Source organism: Canis lupus, chromosome 17, assembly GCF_048164855.1.
Source record: "Canis lupus baileyi chromosome 17, mCanLup2.hap1, whole genome shotgun sequence".
Lineage (NCBI taxonomy): Eukaryota > Metazoa > Chordata > Mammalia > Carnivora > Canidae > Canis > Canis lupus.
Genome location: NC_132854.1, coordinates 54790519 through 54815527, shown reverse-complemented (window position 1 = coordinate 54815527; position 25009 = coordinate 54790519). Strand labels below are relative to the sequence as shown.

Here is a 25009-nt window from a genome sequence, read left to right as displayed (position 1 = left end):
TTTATTTCTCTCGGGTAAAAAAGTAGGACACGAAACACGAAAAGACGTTTCACATCCTTGGTCATCAGGAGATGTGAATTAAAACCACAGTAAGATACCAATAAACACCTATCGGCATCCCTAAAATTAAAGAGACTGACCATAATAAGTACTGGCGAGGATGTTGGAGAAACTGGAACTCTCAGACACTGCTGGTGGGAAAGTAAAATGGTACATCTGCTCTGGGAAATGGCTTGGCAGTCTCTCACATTGCATAAACATGAACTCAGCAAGCCACCTCCTGAATTTTTGGCCATTGAATAGTTTTAAGTAGAGCAGCAATATGAACAGATTTTGTTTTCAAAAGAATAGTAGCATTAAGGATGATAGAGTCTGTGTATTTAGATCATCTTCATATATGTGAATTTTTATTAGTGAAAAATCGTTTATCATGCTTTAATGCCATACAGAGGTAACTATTCCCCTGTCGGGAATAGCTAGAGAACATTAAATATCCCATTATTGACTGTAATTCCATATAATCTTCTTGATGCATGGAATAGCACTGTTGCTGCTGAATTAGTTTCTTAAAACAATATCCCAGGGTTGGGATCACTGAGCTCCTATTCTTAAAAATCTTTATGCTTTTTCCTGCCAGGTGACATTCTGACTACCTAAGGGTTGCACCAACCAACAACAGGGTACATATTATTGTTTATTTTTCCCAGGTCAGGAAGGAGAAGCTCAGGTTCTGTGAATTAGCTAACGTGGGTAGAGAAAGGTACAGCGGTGCTTGAACCTACATCCTTGAGCCTCTCTTTAGTCTAGGGTTTCTTCCTCCTTCTATTCACACTTTTCCTTGCTCAGAGCTTTACTTGGAGAAATGCTACTCTGTGCCAGAGACTCTGCCAAAGCAAGGGACAGACAAATGAAGATGCATAGTTCCCCTTTCCCAAGAGCTTATCGCCTGGTGACCTTCCCAGATTCCCTCCTCTCCTTCTGGAGAAAAATCTCAAGTGAACAGGCCATACTACTAAAAGAAGGAGAGGCAAAGCATTAGAATCATGGGGTGGGTCACAGCTTTGATACCACTGTCTGGTCTAGCTTCCAGGACCACGTTGAGGGAACTGCTTCCTCTGTTGTGCTGTTACGTGGGTGGGTCAGCCACAGGGGGCAGAGGCCTGAGGTAAGAGACCCCTCTCAGTGGGGGGTGACTACAGAGCTCTAGTGTGAGCTTACGCAGGGCAGAGCACCCAGAAGCACTCAGGAGGGATAATGACAGTTGGGAGCGACAACTGGGGTGGGGGTCTGATGGAGGCATTCTGAATTGAGTGCACTTTATTGGGAGCAACTGAAGTTTCTCGAGTTCTTTCTGTGTGGTTGGCACTGATCCAGGTGCTGTAAAAAAGTAGAGGGAAAAAGCTTTGGGGGCTGGAGATCGAGACGTTCCGAGAAACCAAAGATACCAAGAAACGTCTGGCACACTTCGGTGCAGGTGAGGGGGGAGGCAGGGTGTGGAGGTGGTGGCATTTCATTTTAGTGTGCTCTAGCTGTCTCCCTCCCTCCTTGCCTCCTTCCCTGACTCTGAGTGCCCTTTCTTCATCTTCTACCCCATGGCACCCCCTGGGCCTCCAGATACAAGATACCCCATCATGTTCTCCCAGGCCCCCCACAGAGGTGCCTTGCCCAGGACTGCACTCTGCTTTGGGATCCAAACCACAAATGGTGCAGATAGTAGCCAGGTCAGCCAGGTGAGTACAGAAGGATGTGTGGGGAACCAGCGGTGGGGGCCGCAGAGGACTGAGCAACTTCTGGTCCATCTCAACAGGGCAGCTGCTCCTGCCCTGGGTGACTGATACTAAGGAAACTGGGCATTACAGGGGCCCCAAGGTTCTGGGAGGAGTGGGAAAACTAGTTTTTATTTGAATTCTCACTATGTTTGAATATTGGAAATCTGGTTAATTTAACTATTTTTTCTAATGGTTTTTATTGGCCAAATAAAATAAGACTGGACTGGATTCCACTGGGGACTTCTCATCTGTACTTCTCTCCCTAGGCGATGCCACTTTGCTTTTTCTTTCTCTCTCAGAGTCTGTCTCTCATTCTTGGGATCTTCTCCCTTTAGGACCCAGGGAGGTAGCTGGTTACTTAATTTCCAGTGGTGAATTTGTCTTTGACTTCAAAGCTGTGGCCTAGAGGTATGGGACTCATGGGGAAAAGTAAGGCCCCAAGGGGGTTGTGGGTGATCATCAGGTGGCCTGGCCCTCCTGACCCCAGGTCTTATCAAGCCATTTGGGTAGCCTGTGAGTTCTGACCATCTTTAGGGTCATTTCCTTCTTCAAAGGTTCTGGGGACACTTGACAGTCATTCCCAAATGAGTTCATTTGGGCCTGGGACTTGGAATGGGGAAGGGATGGCTCTGGGGAATGGAGCCTATGGAAAGACATGGTGACTGACCCAGAAACCCTCTCAGCGTAGCTCAGGCTTAGCACTACAGCCCTACCTGCATTGTCCAATATGGTAGCCACTAGTCACCTGTGGTTTATTTACGTTTAAATTAATTAAAATAAACTAAAAGAACAATGTTTAGGTCCTTGGTTGCACTAGCTGCAAGCGCTTAATAACCACAATGGGCTGGTGGCTGCCATATTAAACAATATAGATATGAAAATTTCTATTATCACACAAATTTCTATTGGACAGCATTGCTGGACCACCAACCTCATGAGGAAACAGGCGTGGGAGTTAGAACTGAGTTTTGGTCCTAGCTCAGCTACTCATTGCCTCTGAAACCTTGGGCAAATTACTGAATTCCTTTGGATCTTTTTTCTTCACTGGTAAAATGGAAATAACATTTTCCATAAGATTCCCTTGAGCATTAAAGGAAAATGCAAATACTTGGGATTGTAGCCATGAATACTGTTAACACGGCCTGTGACCTCCAAGCCAGAATGCTGAGCTATGTGATGGGAGGAGCCAGGTCTCACACTCAGATGGGAGTTTTTGTTCCCCTCCCTATAGTTCCTTGTCTGCTTCTTAAATTTTATTGTGCTAATTATGCTTATTAGCATAACCTCAGAAAGATTCTTTAGGTGTATGTAGGCAGGGAGGACAAGCAAGAAAGCAGAAGTATGCTGTGGAGGCTGCCCTGAAAGTTGTGTAGTGCAGTCTGTACAACTGTCTCAGGAGACCTAAGGGAAGTTCAGGGTTGAGCATGCACCTGGGAACAGGGAAGAAAAGAGAATGTAAGGGGGCAGGTGCGTCTGGTTATCAGTGGGCATTGGTGATGCTGGAAAGCAATCAGATCTAGTGCATGGCATGTGCTAGGTGCTCAAGAAATACTTTCTAAATGAATGAATGAATGAATGAATGAACCATGCAGAGGGTAAAGCCCAATAAGGCAACTTCCGATGACCCTGGCTACTCTACTGACTTCCCCTCAGTAGAAAGCCTTGAATTAGTGGAGGTAAAGGCAGTATATGGGGTGGGGGGATGTGGGCTTAGCTTGCAAATAAGATGCAATAAATATAGGGGAGGTTTAATAGCTTCTGTGTTCTGAGTATCTATTTTGTTCCAAGGATTTTGCATGTTTATCTTCATGCCTGACAAATATCCTGCCAGGAAGGTGTCTCCATCTCTATTTTACAGAAGAGTGAGTTGCTGGGGCAGCCCCGGTGGCACAGCGGTTTAGCGCCGCCTGCAGCCCGGGGTTTGATCCTGGGGACCCTGGATCGAGTCCCACGTTGGGCTCCCTGCATGGAGCCTGCTTCTGCCTCTCTCTCTCTCTCTGTGTCTCTATGAATACATAAATAAAATCTTAAAAAAAAAAAAAAGAAGAGTGAGTTGCCCAGTGACACCTGGCTATATGCAACCATCAGCTGCACCTCCAAGATCTGAACCTCCACTCCCCATCTTTCCTGCTATACCAAGCTACCCTTAAATAAGCAGCATGTTTTCTCTGAGGAAGCCTGGGCTGCTCAAGTTTTAATGTAAGAAGCTGCAACAATCTCTAATCTTCGGGTGGACTCCTGACTTGGCGAATGCTCCTTGTAGTCTAACAACCTTCGTTGTTAGACTAGCCTGCTCCGGCATAGGACTCTAAATACACACACACACACACACACACACACACACACACACACAAGGATTCTGCAGCACTTTATGGTCAAATGCCTTGAATATACAACAGCAATAAAGCTGCTTCTCCCGTAAGTTCTCCTTACAGCACAAGGAAGTTCTATGACTTATTAGAAAGTGCAAAAGAGTGATGAGTCACTAACAGTGTGTGTCTGGAAATGAGGACATTTGAGAGACTATTAGGGGAACTGAAATGGATCCAGGACATTTAATAGTGTGTATCTACTGCTATGGTCATGGAATTGTTTAATCCTTTTTGCTTCTTTGACTTCAATGCTTGTAATTGTATATCCCAGAATGCAACAGAACGAAGCTAAGAGATTTTAGATCACACAGAACACAGGTGTCAATCGCAGGCCACTCTGCCTGGAGACTGGTTTGTCTTATGCTAAGGGAATGTCCAGTCACTGGATCCTATTGAATATCCATATTTTTACCAACACCTGTGTGGGCCCTCTGTTTACAAGAGTAGTAGTCAAGAGTACATGGTCAAGGGGGTATGGAGGAACAAGCAGTCAGCAGGCACAAGGGTCCAGCCTGGGCTTGTTCCTTTTACATTTACCACCTAGAAGGTGTCTTTCATTTGTGGATGTGGCCACATCTCCTCGTGTTCCAGTGAGGACCAACCTGGAGGTCTAGCTATCTTGGACAAGATCTCCTGGGACTAGGATGCTCAGTTCTGTCCAAGGCACTTTGGAAGGAAGAGAAAGGAAAATGAAAATCAACGATTTGTGGAGCTCAACAGTTGCCCTGAGGCAGCGTTTCTCAAAATGTGTTACACGGAATGCTAATCCCGTAAGCTGCTCTGTGATGAAAGGATTCTGGGTTCAAAGATGTAGGGGATGTTGCATATCATATCACTCGTGTGGAGCTGCACAGTGCAAACCAGCATATGAGAGGCTGTAAGAAGTTTTACAGAAAAAAAAATCTTTTTTTGTTAAATAAACTTCTAAGTTTACTTGAATGTAAAACTCATCTTCCCTCCACCTCTATCACATCTCTTAATAGTCGAGGAAGCCATTGAGCATTGAGGGCAGATGATGATGAAGATGCAGGAGGGGATTGAATCTACTGGCTAAAAAAAAAAGTGTGAACCCTTTTTCTACTATCTTTTATTCAGATCAGTAATCCCAAACTCTGTTTAGGAAGCCACTGAGGTGTCAGGAAGCTCACAAAACACCATTTAAAGCATGGAAAGGTACATTCGCTTTGACCAGAAAAGCACCCATCGTCCACTCAGTGGTGAATGGGAAGAAGAGGGCCACAACCCTATTCTCCTCTAGTCCTGTGCATTCCCAGCCTTGTCCTCAGAGAACTCCTGCTGACTCCTCAGTCAGGCTTGGTTTCCTTCATTGTGTTCACTCATAAAACCCGATCCTTCCCTCCAGAGCACTCATCTCCTTTGTAATTAGGCATTTGCCAGCATGATTATTGGTTTATGGCTTCCACTGGACTAAAAGCAGAGAACAGGGACTGGCACATAATTGGTGTTCATTATATTTTTTTTCAAGAAATTGTATTAAATCCATTAGAAGTCCTAATAAATCCACATCCCTTGGTACTCATTAAACCAGACACTTTCTCACCCTCTGGGCAAGAGTCTATATTAGTTTGCTAGGGCTACCATAACAAATAACCACAGTGTGGGTGGCTTAAAACAACAGAAATGTATTCTTTCACAGTTCTCAAGGCTACGAGGCTGAAATTAAGGTGTCGGCAAGGGGGCTTCTTCCTGAAGGCTCCGAGGGAGAATCTGTTTTATTCTCTCTCTGAGCTTCTGGTGGCTCTTGGCGTTCCTTGCCTCGGTAGCTACATCACCCCCACCTCTGCCTCCATCTTCACATGGCTTTCTCTTCTCTGTGTGTTTGATCAGAGATGCCTGGATGAAACTCTGGGAATTCCTTAAATATAACAAAAACCTAAATAAAACCTATGGCTACGCCACCTTGTCCCATTTTCCTGCCAATAGTTATCCACCCATATCTTCCTGCCTTTTCTCATGAGCCTGTAGTATTTCCTAAAAATGAAAGGCTTATACATCTTACTATCATTAATTCTGCCAACAGACATTTGTCGAACATCCTGGAAGATACTTGGAGCCATAGTCATCTGCTGGGCAGGAGTTTCCCAGGAAGGCTTCCTCTTCGTGACTCTCTTGAATACTTGTACCTTTCCCCCTCCAAACCCACAAAAGACACAGTTGTAGAGTAACTCTATGAGGCAGACAAACTTGGTAAGGATTACTCTTACTAGCTCAAATACTTGAGAAGAGGTATCAAATGCATAATGACTTTTCCATCAATTATACCAAGAAGAATGAGGGAAGAGGCAGGATTTGGTCTTTTCCTGGTCATAAAGAAGGGAAGAAGTGGCATGTCTGAAGAAATCCATTTGCTTTTTCCATCTATTGCTTTTTTTTTAAAGTAAAATATGAACTCACAGATAAGAAAGAACTTGAGGAAAATAAATGAAATGCAAGGAATTACCTTGATGAATGCCAAAAACATACCCCACCTGCAGAAGAAATGTTTCCAAGAATGTTGTGAGGAAAGAGGAAAAAACAGTGCAGTCACATCAATACCATGTCTGTGGAGGCAGGAAATACTTTTTGAAAATTAAATTTTAAACAGATAGTGATGATTTTGATATTGAGACACTTGAACAAAAACCCTGGATGAGTTTCAAGATTTTGCTTTCTAATATTCATCTTCTTTCCTTTTAGGAAGCAAAATTTATGAACTTCAGAATTAAATTTAAAGGATATAGTGGCTTGGAATGCTGGAAATATTCACTAGCAAATATGTCAGACTTTAATAAAGGTGAGTCTGACATATTTCCATGAGAGAGAAAGGCATCTTGTATTTTTATTCTTTTAAACCAGGCATATGAAATACATTTCATTAATTTTGATGCAATAAGGGGCCCTTAGCTCACATATTTTATTTAGCAAAAGGGCATGATACACCTTTCTTTCCCCGTGTCTTCATGCCTTGAGAAATCTTTTTGCCCTTCATGCTCACATAAAAAGCATATCTCCAAGGTACATAAATTTTTAAACTATGTCCTCAACCAGGTGAATTGCAAAATGGATCACTCAATCCTTCCAACCAAGAAGAGACACTGTCATGGGAATACCAAGAAGAGACACCTATCTTTTGTTGGATCCAGTGATGAAAAGTTTGGGAGCCTTCACCCTGTGGTTGGAAAAACTCTCATCTAAAATAATACTCCTTTGACCAGGTGTGTCCACTGAGTTCTGGGATTGCCAAACCAGTGAGAACAAAAGTCAAGTTGAAGAAAGCAGTCAAGGAGAGAGAAGAGAAGAGGGAGGAAATTTGAAGATGAGATTTGAAATGAGATCAAGAGTTGATGAGGCAAAGACATACAGGGTGGCTGTTCCAGATGACAGGAGCTGCAGAAGATGTTTTTAGGAAGGGAGAAAAGCTTAAAGGAACAGGAGCATCAAATATTAAAAGTACTACAGACAGCACAAAACATTGTTTTGAAATCTGAAAATGGTACGAGAATACAGATTGCATTCTAAATAGTTTGGGAACATGATTTTCAAAAGTGAAGGAGTAATTTTACATGGTATGGTGGTGTAGTGGTTGAATTGTGGCCCCTAAAATGAAATGTCTACATCCTAGCCTGCAAATGTGACCTTATTTGGAAAAAGCATCTTTGTAGATATAATTAAAAATCTTTAGATGAGATTATCCTAGATTACCTGAGTCTACCCTAAATCTGGTGACAAGTGTCCTTATAAGAGATTAAGAGGGAAAACACAGTCCTACAGATTTCAAAGTGAGCATGCCCTGCAAACACCTCGATTTTGGGACTTCTGGCCTCCAACTCTAAGAGAATAAAATTTTCTTGTTTTAGGCCATTCAATTTGTGGGAATTTGTTATGGCAGCCCTAGCAAACAAATATGAGTGGTTAAAGCAGGGTTTTAGCATCCAGAGAGACCTGGTTTTGAGTTGTGGCCCCTCTTCTTCCTAACCTTTTGCAGGGCTCTTAGCATCTCTAAATATTAGTTTCTGCATGAGCAAAATTGGAAAAACAATAGTACCTACTTCATAGGTTGCAGAGACCAAAGGAGTCAATGTGTGGAAAGGATGGAACACAGTGAACGTCACATAGTAGACACTCACTAATGGCAGCTGATATTACTCTAGTGATCATTATTATCTCCCATACTCCCAATCACTTGCATTGGGGCTTCCACAGAACCCACTCGTGCTGGTTAGGAGACAATTCTCTCAGCTCTAAACCTGCTGTATTCTTCCATTGGCTGGAGCTTTGCTGACTACATGTCTCCTTTGCCAATTATCGACATTCCAGGGAGGTAGGGTGATGCAAAGAGAGGAGGAGTTACTTGCCCTTTCTGTTTGCTTGCTTTTCCTATCAGCATCTCCATCAGTGAGTTTTCACTCTGGAAACAGCAAGGTTCTAGTCAGTTGCAGTTTCCAGCATCTTTCAGAATTCCCCAAAGCAGTCCCATAGCACTTGCATGCTCTGAGGGACCAGCCCCACACAGGCAGTTCCCCCTCCTCAGAAGTCCCAGGCCTAGCTCCCCAGGCCTCTCTCCAAGCTTCCAGGGTCTGGCACCGCCCAGTCCCCTCTCTTGTGTTCCTGCAGCTCTAGAGAGGTTTGTTGGCTACTTTCTGCAGTTGCTAGCTTTTGTCACCTTGGGGTTCCCTGCTTGCCTTTTCAGTCCCCCAGTACCTGTTTAAACAATTCTCTGTAGTAGATTGTCTCTGATAAAATACTAGTGAAGTTCCTGTTTTCTGACTGTGCCCTGGTGGAGAGGACACTCTTCTTGGTTTCCTATGTGTGTGTGAAATGGTTGGCACAGCCTAATGGGCACTGAATTGAAATCAATAAGACTTGAGTTTGTATCTTGGCTCCCTTACTTCCCAACTGAGAAATCTTGGCCCAAATACTTGGCTTCTTTGAGAGTCCAATTTTCTAATTTGTGAAATGGGATTAATAACGTTTATCCTGTAGGGTTATGTGTAGTTGAATGAGATAATGTCTAAAAAGTGCCTGGCACCTAACAGATGTTCAAGAGGCATTGGCTATCATTTTATGTGTGTTACAATTATACTTTTGCATCTTTATGCCTCTTACAGGTTCTTCTGCTATTAACTGTTGAGCATATGAGCTCCTCTGGCAAGTCTGGACTCTCTTATTCTGGTTTCTTTGTTTCTTATAGTGTTTGTTTTAGATGAGACGACTATAGTTCTGTTGTATTAATTAGCTTGACCCCAACTGATTTATGGATGAGGAAGTGGTAGTTGTATGTACGACGGAGCTGACTTTAAAATGCACAAAATATTAGTATGAAAACAAGACTCCCATTGGGAAGTGCCATTGGGACACTTTAGCTAGTGTGGTGCTCAGCCTCTTCAGTCAGCACTCTTTCCCATGTAAATGTGCTCCTGACTTCTAGAAGCCTATTTAGGAAGAGGCTGTGACATGTCAGAGGCGGTGGAATGTGAACAAAAAACTAAATGAATACAATCTGACTGAGGCTGTTTTCCTAAGACTTAGTCAAAATTCATTTGAAGCCACTCCCATGTTTACAGACTATTTTAATGTCAAAGAACATGGTCTACAAGTCATCAAACATTCTCTGGGTACCTCAGGAAGCATTCTGTAGGGGCTGCTGGAATTAAAGTCACACAAAAGCTGTGGTCTTAACTGGTGTGGGGTTTCCATTAAAATGGGACGCCAAACTGACAGGCCCAAACACAAATATAATAGCTGCATATGTAATTCTTTTAGGTTCTAGAATTTTCTGGAACTCCCAGGAAGATTCCTGACTGGGCAGGTAAGGGGCCTGAGGCATGGGTACCACCATGGTAAAGTATTTTTCAGTCTATTGGGAATTATTTCCCCATTCTCTCTTCCCATCCTCAAGTGACCTCAATGCCTAATACCACTGCTAGGCATTATCACATCAACTCACAGGAGGCTTGATCCATTCTTTTGGCTCCCGATTACTTCCCCTTCACCACCACCAGAGTGTACCTATTCTTTCAGGATTCTGCTTTCTTTATATGAGAAAGTCCAATCAGTCAGCTGTATGAATCAGACATTGGCCTAGGTTTATTGACATAAAGGTACATATATCTTGGCCTCAAGTACTTTCTAGTCCTCGTAGGAGAGACAGATAGGTGAACAATGAGTATATATATCAAATGTGCAATGATTTTGGGTTCTAGGATGATGAAACACAAAGAAGGAATGCCCATTCTAACAAAGACATGATAAGAAAGAGTTTCATAGACACTTCAAAATGGGTAGTAGTGCAATGTGGCTTTAGGGAAAATGAATTGGAGGGTGCGGAAATGGGGATTCTATGGCAGAATAGAATATGAGCAAACAAAACCTTGAAACCCAAAATACAGATGTGTGGCAGGTTTTAACGTCTGAGGATTGAGAGAAGAGGTGACAGGCTGAGGTAAAAAGGTTGGTCTGGCACAGAGTACAGGAAAAAGGGTCCTTGCTTTAAACTATCTTTGTTTCACACCTCATAGCCAGGTCCTTGGTGTTTCAACCAGGTATTTTGCACTGCTTCCTCTAATGTCTGTTTATCACAAGCTTCTCAACTATCATGTCATGATTGTTGAAAAGGTGCCATACTTGGGGAAAGTATTTAGGAAAAGCAATGGAGCCTCACACCTCTCCATCATCTGGGATTCTGATGAAAGGTCTACCATGCTCTTCTCTGCCTTCCACCCCAGAAAACAAGTTCTACAGACATCCACTGGGCATCTACTGCAACGTGGTTCCATGCTAGTCACAATAGGAAGTAACTAGTGCTTTTTAAACAAACATTTACTATTTTCTAAGCACAGTGCTAGATGCTTTGGAGGCAAATAAACATAGGGAACAGTTCCTCCCATTAAGAGCTTACAGTTTTTATTGGGGAAACAGGCCTATACATGGCTTATAACACACCTATGGCCAAAGAAGAGGTATGCAGAGGATGCATTAGGGGTATGGAGGAGGGCACTCAGCCTAACCTGGAGCTTCTGGGAAGTCTTCAAGAGGTGATGGAAGCTGAGCTGAGTGTTGAAAGGTGTGTAAAGGATAGCTATGTTAACAAAGGATGGACAGAAACTCCAGGCTGAGGAAAGAGTGTGAGCAACAGCAAGGAAACTTGAAATCACACAATGCTTGTTAGGAGCTACAAGTGCTTTAGCAAGATTAGAGCATGAATAGTGAGGCAGGAAGAGGCAGAAGAGGAATTTAGAAGGGGAGAGGTCAGTTCATGCAGGACCAGTAAGACAAGCAAAGAGCTTAACTCTGTTTTATCATGATGGAAAGCCATGGAATGGTTTTATGTTGAGGGTGACATACTTCAATGGCATCTAACTGCAGACTAGAAGATGGATCAGAGTGGGATGGCTGTCTAAGTCTTGTGTCATAGTCCAGGTAAGAGCTGAGCTAAGAAAGGGGCTGGAGGGTAGAGGAGGGAGAAGGAGATGGGGAATGAATAATGAGTAACTGGAAGAAACCACTAAGATTTTCATTATTCTGAGAGAAGTAGAGGCCATTGTGATGGGGGAGAGAAAGAGAGGGATGGAAATGTGTCCTAAACAGAGATCTTCTGCAAACTTACTTTTAATAGAATTTTTATCATTAGAGGTTTACACTAAACAGGAAAGGCACACTTATATTTCCTTCTAATGGTGATACTTCCTGTTATGTTGATCATTTCCTTTGATATTTCCATTGGTCATTTTGAGAAATCTGTATAAGGCAAAGAGGACTTACTTCTGTGCCCACCACTGAGTGGGTTAGGTCATCTGTCTGGTCATCTGTCTGTCCTGCTCTCCTGCTCCTTTCTGACTTTGCCCTGAGCAAGCACTGTGAGCATTCATTGCTTCCTGGGTATGGAAGGGGATAAAAGTGGAAACTATTGTTTTTTGATGGTTTCCTTTGCTGTGAAAAAGCTTTTATTTTGGTGTAGTCTCAATAGTTTATTTTTGCTTTTGTTTCCCTTGCGTGAGGAGGCATCCATAAATATGTTGCTAAGGCCAGTATCCAAGAGATTACTATTTGAGTTTTCTTGAGGAGTTTTATGGTTTCAGGTCTCACATTTAGATCTTTAATTCATTTTGAGTTAATTTTTGTGTAGGGTGTAAGAAAGTGGTCCAATTTCATTCTTTTGCATGTAGCAGTCCAGTTTTTCCAACAGTATTTATAAAAGAGACTATCTTCTTTCCATTGTATATTCTTATCTCCTTTGTTGTAGATTAGTACCATATAAGTGTGGATTTATTTATGGGCTTTCTATCGTGTTCCATTGATCTATGTGTCTCTTTGTGGGCCAGTACCATACTGCTTTGATTACTATTGCTTGGGAGTATATCTTGAAATCTGGGACTATGATACCCCCAGCTTTGTTCTTTTTCAAGATTGTTTTGGCTATTCAGGGTAATTTTGTGGTTCCATACAAACAAAAAGGCAACCTACTGAATGGGAGAAGATATTTTGCAAATAATAAATAAGGGGTTGATATCCAATATATATAAAGAACTTTTATAATTCAACACCACCCCCCCCCAATAATCCAATTAAAAATAGGCAGAGGACCTGAATAGACATTTTGCCAAAGAAGACATACAGAACCAACAGACACATGAAAAAATGCTCAACATCACTAATCATCAGGGCAATGCAAATAAAAACCACAGTGAGAGAACACTTTATACCAGTTAGAATGGCCAGTATCAAAAAGACAATACCAAGTGTTGGCAAGGATGCGTAGAAAAGGGAACCCTTGTGCACTGTTGGTGAGAATGTAAATTGATGTAATCACTGTGGAAAACAGTATAGAGATACCTCAAACAATTTAAAATAGAAATATTATATGATCCAGTAATTCCACTATTGAGTATTTACCCAAAGAAAACAAAAACACTGATTCAAAAAGATACATACACTTATATTTATTGCAGTATCATTGACAATAGCCAAGATATGGAGGTAACCCAAGTGTCCATCAAATAGATGAAAGAATAAAGAGGGGTGGTGTATATATATATATATATATATATATATATATATATATATATATATATTAGAATCATATCAGCCATAAAAAAAGAATAAGCTCTTGCCATTTGCATATACAACATGGATGGACCTAGAGGGTATTATGCTAAGTGAAGTCAGACAGAGAAAGATAAATACCATATGATCTCACTTCTTCGTGCAATCTAAAATACAAAACAAATGAACAAACAAAATAACAGAAACAGACTCGTGAATACAGAGAACAGACTGGTGGTTACTAGAGGGCAAGGAAAGTGAGGGGATGGGTGAAATAGGGATAGGGATTAACAGGTCCAAACCTCTAGTAATAAAATAAGTAAGTCATGCAGGTGAAAAAAAAAAAAAAAAAAAAGAAGTGGAAACTGAGCTCGCTTGGGAACAAAGAGGAGGGAATATTTACTGTTTTGTGGAGTTGGTCCCCTCTAGGAGCACTAGGGTGAGGCAGATCCAGGCTTGGTTTCTGGATTGCAGAGTCTTTTGATCTTAAAGCAGCCCTTTGATCCTGGACAGGATTCAGGCCTGGGGGAATGTGGCTGGTGGTTTGCAGAATCGTTTGCTCACTCCTAAAACCAAATTTTACCTTGCAGCCATTAAAATTGTGAACCAAATGTTTCAAAGCAGGAAATTATTTTTATTAAATTTATTTATTTATTTTTATAAAGTAACAATGCCTTCCACTTGTAAAGCATGTTAGCCTTTACAAAATACTGTCACAAATTATGTGTGGCCTTCACATCAGCTTCACAATTTAGGTAAAAGGAGGAAGCGGCCCACCCGGGAATCCAGGACTTCCATTAGTGTTCTCAGCCTGGGGCTCAATCCTCTGCCCCTTGCTCCCTCCTCACCTCCAGCAGGTGAGTATCATCTAAGAAGTTTACTAAGAAAGCTGACTCTTCCATCTTTTACCCCTTAGCCTCCTGTGAGTTCTTTCTGCCACCTGGTACCAGGTGTGCACAGAGGGAAGACCAGCTGGCCACTGGGAAAGCCCGAGGTTCCTCGCCCAGCTGTTGACCCAGAGAGGGAAGACACCTCTATTTCCTCTTTTGTGAAAACACAGATTCTCATGTGGTGTGGGGAACAAATATGCCCCATGGGAATTATTTTCTTCAACCAGGAGAAACTAGATCTGTGTTAAGATGAACTTCTGTAAGGCTTCTGAGTCTGGGAGGATGGATTTCACATCAGCAGGCTGTAGACATTAGCGGCCTGATTTCTGTGGTGTGTGTGTGTGTGTGTGTGTGTGTGTGAGCCATTAGAGAGTGGCATTCTAAGTGTTCCTCCAGAAGTAATAGCACATTTCATGTGTCACTCACAGGAAAGACGTCATGATGAATGACAGCCTCCACCTACAATTTCAGCTTACTTTGGGTTGCCTTCATCACTTCTAAGACAGTAGCTTCCACTGAAGCATTTGTGAAATCCCTGGAATGGAAGGCTGGTGAGAGAGGAGGCTTCTCAAAGCTCCATTGCAGGGCCCTGAGGATACACCAGAATCTTACCACATCGAGGTGACACCCTGTGGCTGATGGCTGAGAATAACACCCCTCTTAGTTCTCCTCCTCTGGGAAGTTGATTCAAACATCATTGTCAATGCACACATTTACGTGTTCCTGCAGGATGTTCTGGAGTCTAGCCATTACAACCTGTCATCCATGAAGCTTTGTGCCCATGCCTGGAGGCAGAAAGCATATGAAATCGTACACTGAAGAAAAAAAAAAAAGTACCAAATCTCAGAGGCAAGTTCTTCTCAGGTTTGAAAGGAGATTGAGAAATCTAGAAAATTCAGAGGTTAATATGTTAGAATCCAAATAACCAGTCAGTTCAGTAAAAAGTAAAATAAGATACACCCATGTTCATGGCAACACTATTCATAATAGCCGAAAGGTAGAAGCAACCTAAAGTCCAACTGTGGATGTACTGATAAACAACACGTAGTTTATACATACAATGGATTCTTCAGCCATAAAAAGGAAGGAAATTCAGGGCTGTATACAACATGGATGAACTTTGAAGATATTCTGTTAAGTGAAGTAAGCCTATCACAAAAGGATGAATATTGTATGAATCCACTATATGAGGCCTCTAGAGTAGTCAAATTCAGAGACAGAAAGTAGAATGGTGGTTTCCATGGGTCAGGGGGATGGGGGAAATGGGATGTTATAGCTTAATGAGTATAAAGTTTGTTTACCAAGTTGAAAAATTTCTAGAAATTGGCTGTACAACAATGCGAATATATTTAACACTACCTAACCGCACACTTAAAAGTATTTAAGAGGGTCAGTCATATATTATATGTATTTTACCATAGCTAAACAATAACAAAGAACAAACAAAAACAAGACAAGCGAGTTGAAAAACAACTAATGGATTGACAGAGCTTTGTTAACTGGCCGCTCAGACTCCTGGGAGACACAGCCACATGTGGCCAATGGAGACTGGGGTCAGAGGAGGTGATCTCAGCTGGGAGAGAAGCTGCCCTGGGGAGGATTTGTTGGGGAGGGAGGTGGGTCATCCTCTCTGCCCTTTGCCTTTCTGGGAATTCTTCCCTCCACCAGTAACTTCTGGAGGAAAACTCATTGTGAAAGTATCCATTTCTTTGTATTGCTCTAAATACTGACACTATCTTGGGCAGGGAACTACGGTGTCTTAAGATTTCTGGGGACTGGAGTGGTCTGTCTTTCATTGGGCCCAAAGAGTGATCAGACTGGTTCCATAGATAGGAGAATGCTGCCGGGGTAGGTGGTTCATCTAACAGACTGTTTCTCAAGAGGAATCCACAGGTTCTATGTAGAAATAATTTATAGTAGTCTAACCTTTATAATACGACAATAATTTAAAATTATGCATTTAATTTAATAGTTGGAGCAACTGGATGATGAACTTATTGCAAGCCTGCTGGTACAATTTGAGCACCCACAGTTATGACTATATTCACTCCAGTGAAGGGCAAATGCCATCTTGAAGCTTTGCATGAATGGAGGTGTAGCACCAAATTAAACCAAGAAAAGTGGTGGGAGAATTGAGTCATCCCATGGCACAGGGTGGCACAGGCATGCCACACTCAAAAATGCCAGCATCGTAATGATGCCAGCGTCGCATTTGTGCTGCGAAGTGATTTCAACAAAACAATGTTATTGGTGTCATTAATTTAATGTTGTTAATTTGAATTTTATTGACCTTTGAGGTAGTTTCCATTTAATTTGTAAACTTGTGTTGCTTTTCATATTATATTAGAGCTACAAGCATAAGGAATTCATATCTACATTTTTATTGGTATATTTTTAAATAGCAATATAATAAGGTTAACTCATAAATAAGGTCAAGTTAACAGTAACTCTAGAATGGCTTCTTTTCTTTAGAAGCTTCTGCAGCTCCTAGTATTGCACAGGAGTTAACAAGCTCTGTCCGTATTTGATCAGACCTAGAGGGACATCTTCAACTCAGGATTCTATGAGGCCAATATAATGACTTTTCAGAATGAATGAGCTTACATTTAGGAAATCTACCCATTATCATCACCATAAATACATAAAAATCCACAGATATCATTAATAGCTTTCTGGTTTTATGTAGAAACTTGCGCTCTGACTTCTTAGCCTCTTCTCTCAGGCTACGTTGACCTCTGCTATGTTTCACACCCCTTTCTTGTCCTTTCTTGTCAGCGCTAGTTTGGCTGCTTCTTTTGTTCAGGATGCTTGTTTTATGTATAGAAACTTCTAGACTTGCTATCAGCAAGTGCTTAGATTTCATTTTAAACACAATTCTGATCAAGCAGTCTCTATGGAGTTTGGTTTCCCCAGAAAACATTCCGCAAACTCCTTTGTTATTGTGCTTGCTACCCCAAGGCTTGTTTTGTGGTTCTACTGGCATTCACAGCTCTTTTCGTCTTTCTCTAACCGCACACTCTGCCTTCCATTTGCGTTCTTCCTCCTGATATGGATCCCGCCCAAGCATCAGAAGGGTCCCTGTAGTTCTGTGGGCAGGATTCTCACTTGGGGTGGACTTAGGCACCCAGACACTTTCTTTGAGAAACCATTAATGTTTCCACTGTCCTTGGGAATTAGGGATCATTTCTGGTTATCTTTCCATGACCTGCATCTGGGGGTATCACATCTCCATGCTATTGGGTCACTTGGCAAATATTTATTAGATGTCTTCTGTATGACAGGCACTGTTTCAGGCATCTGTCAATACCAAGATGAATAAAATATAGTATCTTTCATGAGTTCGTGGTCTCATTGGGGATGCCATGTACATTGAAATAGGTTGTAGTACCTTGTAACAAATGCCCTACTATATATAGTATGGATGCCATGGGTCCTCCAGAGGTGAAGAGGAGGAGCCATTAACAACAACCAGTGGAGGCCAGGAGAGACATCCTGAAGGGTGTGGCATTTGAAGCCCTCTTGAAGGATGAAGGGGAGCTCCTTTGGTGGGAAATGGTAGGTAGGCATTCAAGGTAGAGAGGAGCTTGTGCAAAACTCAAAGGAATAGAACTGCATAGAGTTCAAGTGGAAACGTAAATTCTTTGGGATGGTTGGAGTATAGGTTTTGGTATGTGTCAATGTGTATAGTGGGAGGGAGAGGGTGGGGGACGCTCACACTAAAAGGAAGCAGAGAATTTAGATTCTAGGCTGAGCAGAGGCAATTATATACTACTTGTCCTGCCTTTGGGCTCCTGTGTTTTCTCTTTCTTTACTTCCTTTCATTTCTCCTTCCTTTCCTTCTTCCTTTAATTTTTTCTTCCTTTTTCTCTCTTTCTCTCTTTATAATTTGTTCACATACCATACAACTCACCTATTTGAAATGTGCAATTTTCAAGTATACTATATACAAGTATATTCAGAGTAGAACCATCACCACAAATAATTTTAGCACATTTCGCTATCCCAAAAAGAAACTCCATACCTTTTAGCTATCATGCCCCACCCCCTCAGCCCTAAACACCAATAATCTACTTTCTGCCTCTACAGATTTGCCAACTCTGGACATTTCATGTGGATGGAACCATATGGCGTGGGACTTCTTGTGACTGGCTCCTTTTGCTTAGTATAATGTATTTTCTTGAGCGGCTGCAGAATGGGCAACAATTTGACTTCCCCTAACCTTGCAGAGGGATAGTGAGATTGTGGAGTAGAAGAAAGAAAATAGTGATGAAGTATTTGCGGATCTGAGAGTGCAAAGCTACAAAGACATAAAGTTTCATTTAAGACATTTTCTTTCTGGGACTATGGCTCTCCAACTCTAAATATTTCTCTTATAAAAGACTTCCTCTTGTTTTGAGTAATGGGTAGTTTATCTGGAGCCCTGTGGCATAAGTCCATTTTTGTACGCCAGTTGGTAGAGACAACCCCTCTCTCTCCCACTGTGTGTTGCCATTCCCCTCTTGAAAACACCACTGAATTTGCCGTCCAGGATCCTTGCTTCTTTATGACCCTTCTGCCTAATAGAGGGTAGGCATAAAACTGCCTCTCCCCCAAAACAAACTCAATGAGCTGATAGGTGGCATAGGCTGTACCCGGACCTGTTTTCATAAGTGTGATAAAATTCATATTTGCAAAATTCAACAGGGCAGCCCTTGTTCCTTTCCTATGTCACTGTGTTGCTGAGTTCTGAAAAGGTCTGCTTTCTTTCTCCGTGAGCCTTGCTGGCCCATTTTCAAAGACCGCCTCAGCCAGTGTGAACAGCCCTGGGTCCTTTCCATGCAGCTGTCTTGGGGTTTTATAGATCCTGAGCTGGAATCTCGTGAAGACTGGCTGCCACTTGGGTTGCAGTCCAGTGATTGTACCTCTTGTCTTACATGAAGATGTGATTTTAAATCGGTTTGGGAAAGGACAGGACTAGCCTGAATCATCTTAGGATTCAATGCTAAAATAGAACAGAATATGCAGTAGTTGACTCATGCTATCGTAGTTAAACTACTTGTCACTTAATACTACGTGACTTTAAGAATTGTTTTCATCAGTAATTTCATAAGGCACAAAGACGCCAGGGAGCTTCCTCCATTTTGTTCCCTTCTCTAGTGATGTGCGTCATTATTACACCTCTCCCGAATAGTGTTATTTTAAGAGCCTATTGTTTACGACTCTGCTTTTTTCTTTCAGTTTCTCTCTTGCTGCCTGTCTCTGTCTCTCTCTTACTTATATTGACCAAAATATGATGATAAATATTGCCCTTATATATATATATATTTTTTAAAGATTTTATTTATTTATTCATGAGAGACACACATAGAGAGAGGCAGAGACACAGGCAGAGGGAGAAGCAGATGCCCTGTGGGAAGCCTGATGTGGGACTCGATCCCAGGACCCTGACCAAAGGCAGACAGATGCTCAACCACTAAGCCTCCCAGGTGCCTGCCCTGGTATCTTAATTAGGAAGATTTGGGGATCTGGCTTGAGGCTGTCTGTTAATGGTTTTTAAAATATGCTAAATGAGAATGGGAAATGGGAGAGGCAGGTCCAGGACAGCAGGTAGAGGGAATGCTCAATGCTGGTAGAAATCCCAGGCTACTGAAATGAAGTTTCTACCCAAAGTTAAAGACCAATTTGCCTAATCCTAACAGCTGTGATCCAGAATCTGATCTGGGAATTGACATCTTCAAAGAGTTGATTCAACCTAGAATATTAAAGTTAGGAATGGTAGCAGCAGCACAATTATCCTCTATATTGATGATGTCCCAACCTCCGACCAGTATGGTATGGTGGGAAAACACAGGTTTTATGGTCAGTAAATTGGGGCTGGAGTTTGGGCTTCGGCCATTTACTGCTGTGTGATGTTCGGCGAGTTATTCAGTATCTCTGATCTTCGATTTACATTTTTTTTTTTTTTTTGTAAAGGGAAAATGGTAATACCTATCTCATGGAGGTTATTGTGAAGGTGAAATGTGCAGGTATGGGGTATTTCAGATTCAAGATTTATTTGTTCCTGTCCTTTGATAGGACAGTGTGTTATATGATCTGTTTGAAAATACCTGGTCGGAGATTTAGCTGGAGAGTGTGCTGTATCCACTTTGTCCATTTATTCTTTCATTGATTCACTTGTTCATTCACCAAGCCTTGGCCACTAAGTGTGTGACACTGGATGGGTGTTGGGGATACAGCCATGCCCTGCCCTTGCCAGTGTAGTGAGGATGCCTACCGCAAATGCCAGTTACATTCCAGTGTGGATACTCACCACGCTGGGGGAAGTCAAGTGCTGTGGAAGCATTTGGAGAGTCAGTCAACTTAGCTGGGGGAGGGTTCGGGAAAGCATCCCCGAGGATGGAGAGAAGAGAGCCAGGTGGAGGTGAGGCAGAGAGCATAGATGACACACGGTGGGTAAGGGGTTGGGGATAAAGTGGCTCCGGTGGATACTTTGGTATGTCTGCAGTGTCAAGTATGAGGGGAAATACAGAGATGGATCCAGAGGTATGGAGAGAACCCAAGCTTCCAGGGCCCAGGATTGTCTCCCTGTTGGGAGTTCTGTCCCTCAGATGTTGATACAATGGACGCTGTCATCACCAAAGAGAAGGTGCTAGTGCAGTCCTCACAGTTAGAGTTAGAACCTGAACTACATTCCCCCATAGAAACAGCGTGTTAAATGGTAGCTCCATGTAGTTAGAATACCCCTACAAAGAACACCTTCAAGTGCATTTTAAACAAGTAAAATATAGAAAAATAAGGGGAAACGGATTCTGTTTCTAGGCTTGTCCTTTGTAACACAGAGCTCTGTACTTCTTGCTCTGGCCATCTGAGCCTACACTGGATCCACAGGCTGGCTCTGCGTGGCCCACGCTGTTTGGATTTGCAATGTCTGGTCCGGTGGGGGTCTCTCCTGAGTGCTTCTATGGCTCCCTTGCTCCCTGCTGGTTGATACCTGGCCCACTTCTTCACACTGATGTTACCTAACTTGGCCCCTGGAGACAATGAACGTGGGGACCCTTTCTCTAGGCAGCAGAGGCGAGAGATAGTATCATCGTTTCTGTCTGATTCATCCTTGCTGTTAGTCCCTATGTGAGGTCAAGCATGATAATTGAGGCGGAGTTTGGAGGTGCCTTCTTGCTTTGCACCAAATGCTGGTTTTTCTTTTCTCTTTCTCCAGTCCTCCTTCCTGTCTCTCATTTTGTCCTGCCAATACTTTTCTAGCTCCGTTAAATTTAATTCAGCAAAGGCATAGGGGCCTGGCACTTAGCGGGCAGGGGCTAGAGAAGCACAGTGGTGACCATAAGGAGTTTACAGTTTGGCACGAGGGGGTCGAGGACAGACAAGCGAAAGGTCCAGCTCTGTAAGGTTGGGGTCACAGCCCCACCGAGGCGGGGTCTACAAGAGTGTGGAGGAGGAGTACCTGAGCCACCTTGGAGACAGAAAGAGGCCTGATGGGCCAGCAGGAATTAGCTAGACAAACGTGCGTGCGCTCCAGGCAGGCACAGAGTAAATAAAACATGAGCCAAGGTCAGACACGTAGCAAGGTGCACTAAGGGGAGATTGCAGGAGGGAGCCAAAGGCTGGGAGCAGAAAGGAGGAGGAGGTGCAAAGCCCTGAGAGCTGAGGATGGAGAGGCCAGCTCCTGCCTTTCAGTCTCTCCCTAGAAGGGTTTTAGGGTAGTACTTAGCACCTCCTGGCAGCACTCTGAGCTGAGATGGGCATTGGTTTTTGTCCTCTGGAAAGTCTGTATTTTTCAAATGTTTCCTTAGAGGAAAGGGTCCCTGGAGAGTGGAGGGGCTGAGCCTGCATTGGCAGGAAAAGTGGATTAAAAGCAGGCCAAACCCAAAATAGCTCCTGGGGTTGACCAGATGGAAATTAGATTGCTGGCCTGTGTGGGTGTAACCCTGGGGAGGCCAGCCAAACGGTGAGAAGGGAATGATCCCTTCTAGAGAGTGTAGGAGACAATGTTGTGGTCCGGGTCCTAACTCAACAAATGTCACAAAAAGCATAACCTAAGCAAGCCACAACTTTAAAAAAAGATTCAAAATGCAAAGGATTTTCCAGCGCCTGTAGGAGAAAGCTTACTCTAATAGTAGATGAGTACCAAGAAGATCACTGACTCTGCTGTTTAAAATATTAACACCTGGACTTGTTCGGGAAGTCACAGTCTAGAGGCAGCTTTCTACTCCTTCCTGCTGGCAAGAATTTAAGAACCAAAGCCATTCTCCTTAGGTTGCGGTCACTAGGCTTGTGGGTGTTCCATTAGGAAAAGGTGCCCGGGCTTAGGAAGTGAGGCAGGGTGCTGTGGAAACATGTAACACCTATACCGTCTTGGCTTTCTTTTCATAACTATTTGGGGTGCTCATTCATGATGCCAGCCTCTCAGCTGGCTCAGGGCTGCCCAGCATCCCCACGGGCACCCCTGAGGCAGGCGGGTCTGATTTCCTCTTCTGAAAGCTGCAGGATGTAACAGCTCGGGTGTGAGGGTGTGAGCACTCCCCTCATCCTTGTGAGAAGGACAGGCTTTGGGAAAGGAGGTTCAGACTTTCAGTAAACAGGACGGGCTTTCTTAAGCTTCTCGGAAACGCCTGGACCTGACACTTGTCATCTGCTACTAAATTTGGCCGTTTCATTTTCCTTACTCAGGATATATTGGCAACCATGGCACACATTCCGGGATGAAGTTAGATAAACAACTTGGCTGCTGAGGATTTTTACCTGTTACGGCTCCAAGAAATATCCAGTGTTCTAAGCACGACTCAGGGCAATTTCAACCAAAGTGTTAAGAATAGAAAAGATCAGTAGTCTAGTTGATCTCTTTCCCACCCCATGATTTTCATTAGTCTCAATAAGCTGCTAGAGGTAAGTTTTTGCCCTTTCAGCTTTGATGTTGCATGTAAGCTAATTCCTGTGTTTGGGTAAGACCGTGGAGAGTTCCAGTATCACCTCCACCCTCCACCTGGGTGGGAAGAACGCATCTCCCCCACCTTGAATATGCAGAGCACCTGTGCACGCCACTGTCCCAGCACTAACTGCTGATAGCATATTGTTTGTTCACCAGTCTGTCTCCCCCGCTGCTCCTGGAACCCCGCCAGGGATCATCTCTCCTTCGTTCTTGAATTCTCAAAATGAGCCCAGTGCCTGGTGCATACTTGTGTGCCTGGTGCACACATACTTGATACCAAGCACTCCTCCCGATTCTGGGGGATGATGCTTTTGGCTGCCGACTGACAAAGGAATAGGCCAAAAGGGCTCATGGAAAGGCAGCTAGGAGATAGGGGAAGGAGCAAAGGATTTGAAGACCAAAGATCCTTCTTTTGTTTAGTAGCTGTTTCTGTCACTCTGAGCAAATCATCAGTTTGACATTTTGTTCCCCAAAAAGTGATCATCCTGCTTTCCTAGTTTTGGGAGAGAGGAGTAAATGATGTAATAGATATGAAAATGCTTTCTTAAAAAAAGAAAGAAAAAGGAAGAAAGAAAGAAAGAAAAAGAAAGAAAGAAAGAGAAAGAAAGAAAGAAAGAAAGAAAGAAAAGAAAGAAAGAAAAGAAAAAGAAAAGAAAGAAAAAAAGAATGAAAGAAAAAATGCTCTCTCAACTGTGATGGGTTTTATGTAAGAGAAGCATTTTTTTACCTGCCAATTGGGACAGCCACGTTTTTGTGTAGTTCCCTCACATTCTGAGTGACCTCAGGCAGGTCAATTATTTAGCCTATCATGGATGCTTCCTGGGTAAGGAAGCTGTCATTTTTGTCTTCCTGGGTCCTTGTGAGGATCAAAAGAGATAATGCATATGAATCTGGTTTGGAGATTATTAAAGTCTATGAACTGGAGTCATGATATTGTTTGATAAGGTGGGATGAGTATAGGGCCTGCATTCCCCGCTGTCCTCCACCCCGTCCCTATCTTCCCACCATCAGTCCTGGGTGCACGTATGTGTGTGCACTTACTGTGGTGCCAGGAGGCAAGAGCCCAACCATCTCCAATTGCTGGCAGTCACGGTCCCATCCTTACAAGAACCGGATGGGTGAGACTCTTGGTAGTCGGCCATGAGGACTGGACGTGGAGGACCGCCAAAGCTGCTTCTGCCGAAATCCCACATTTTGAGGAGATGCATCCAGGTGCATAAACAGACACATACATTTCTGACATATCTGCCCCCAAATCAGACATCGGTAACATTTGTCACTCTTCAATAAACAAGATCAGCTTTTTCTGCTAGCTGGATAGTATAAACAGTCAGGGTTCTCAGCTGTGCACTGAAAACAAAGCACTTCAAAGCATGATTAAGTAGAACCTTAAGAACCAGGATCCTCAGTTCACCAGAATTATGTTGCTGCATTTAGTATTCATGAGAACGATTAGTAAGCAACACACAAAGCTTGTATGTCAAGATAATGGATTAGGATAATATTTGTGCTTTGTGCTGCAATAGAAGAATGCACTTGAATGAGACTCTGTTGTGCGTCACTTATTCTATCCCAGCTTTCTCGTTCTAAGAAAGTAGGTCGTTTAGGGACGCTTGACTGTGAACTCCTGAGGCAGCAGAGAGAGATAAGGATTTTGGGGTGTGCAAGTGAAAGCTGAGAGGGAGGGGGAGCGATCCTGAGACTGGGGTGCTGGTGGAGATGGGTGGGTCTGCTGAGTCACGGCAGCCTCACCTCCTCTCTGTCCACATCCAGCCTTAGCAATGAGACCTTGGGCAGAAATGGTTGTGGAGAGTTCTCAGAGGGCTTGAGTCCAGGAAATGGGGATGCTGGCCCCAGTAATAATTGGCTTCTTCCGCCCCTGGCATGGGCTAGGGAGTACCAGGCACTAGGACTTCAGAAGGCCATGTTGGCTCCTTGTATGATCCTGGTAGGTCAGAAAGGCACAAAGATTAAATTTTGGAATCATTGTGCAGTGCTGGAGTGGATAAAAAA

The 25009-nt window shown here is 43.1% G+C and overlaps 2 long non-coding RNA genes across 24 annotated transcripts in view; one reads left to right on the top strand and one right to left on the bottom strand.

The window, feature by feature from the left end:
• Window positions 1–25009, bottom strand: part of LOC140608127 (uncharacterized) — a 172463-nt gene that overhangs the window by 37962 nt on the left and 109492 nt on the right. For 2 of the 23 annotated variants that reach the window (XR_012010130.1, XR_012010138.1), the window contains one exon: window positions 13184–14959. The exons of 17 other annotated variants lie outside the window; for them this stretch is intronic. This is a non-coding gene — a long non-coding RNA (uncharacterized lncRNA). Of the gene's footprint in view, window positions 1–3591; window positions 3796–13175; window positions 24942–25009 lie in introns of those variants that run through there. 4 more of the 23 variants (XR_012010132.1, XR_012010139.1, XR_012010140.1 and 1 more) reach the window with 3 other exon arrangements.
• On the top strand, window positions 1121–14945 carry LOC140608129 (uncharacterized). Its single transcript, XR_012010146.1, has 4 exons — window positions 1121–1474; window positions 1644–1730; window positions 13939–14040; window positions 14502–14945. It is a non-coding gene; the product is annotated as an uncharacterized lncRNA (long non-coding RNA).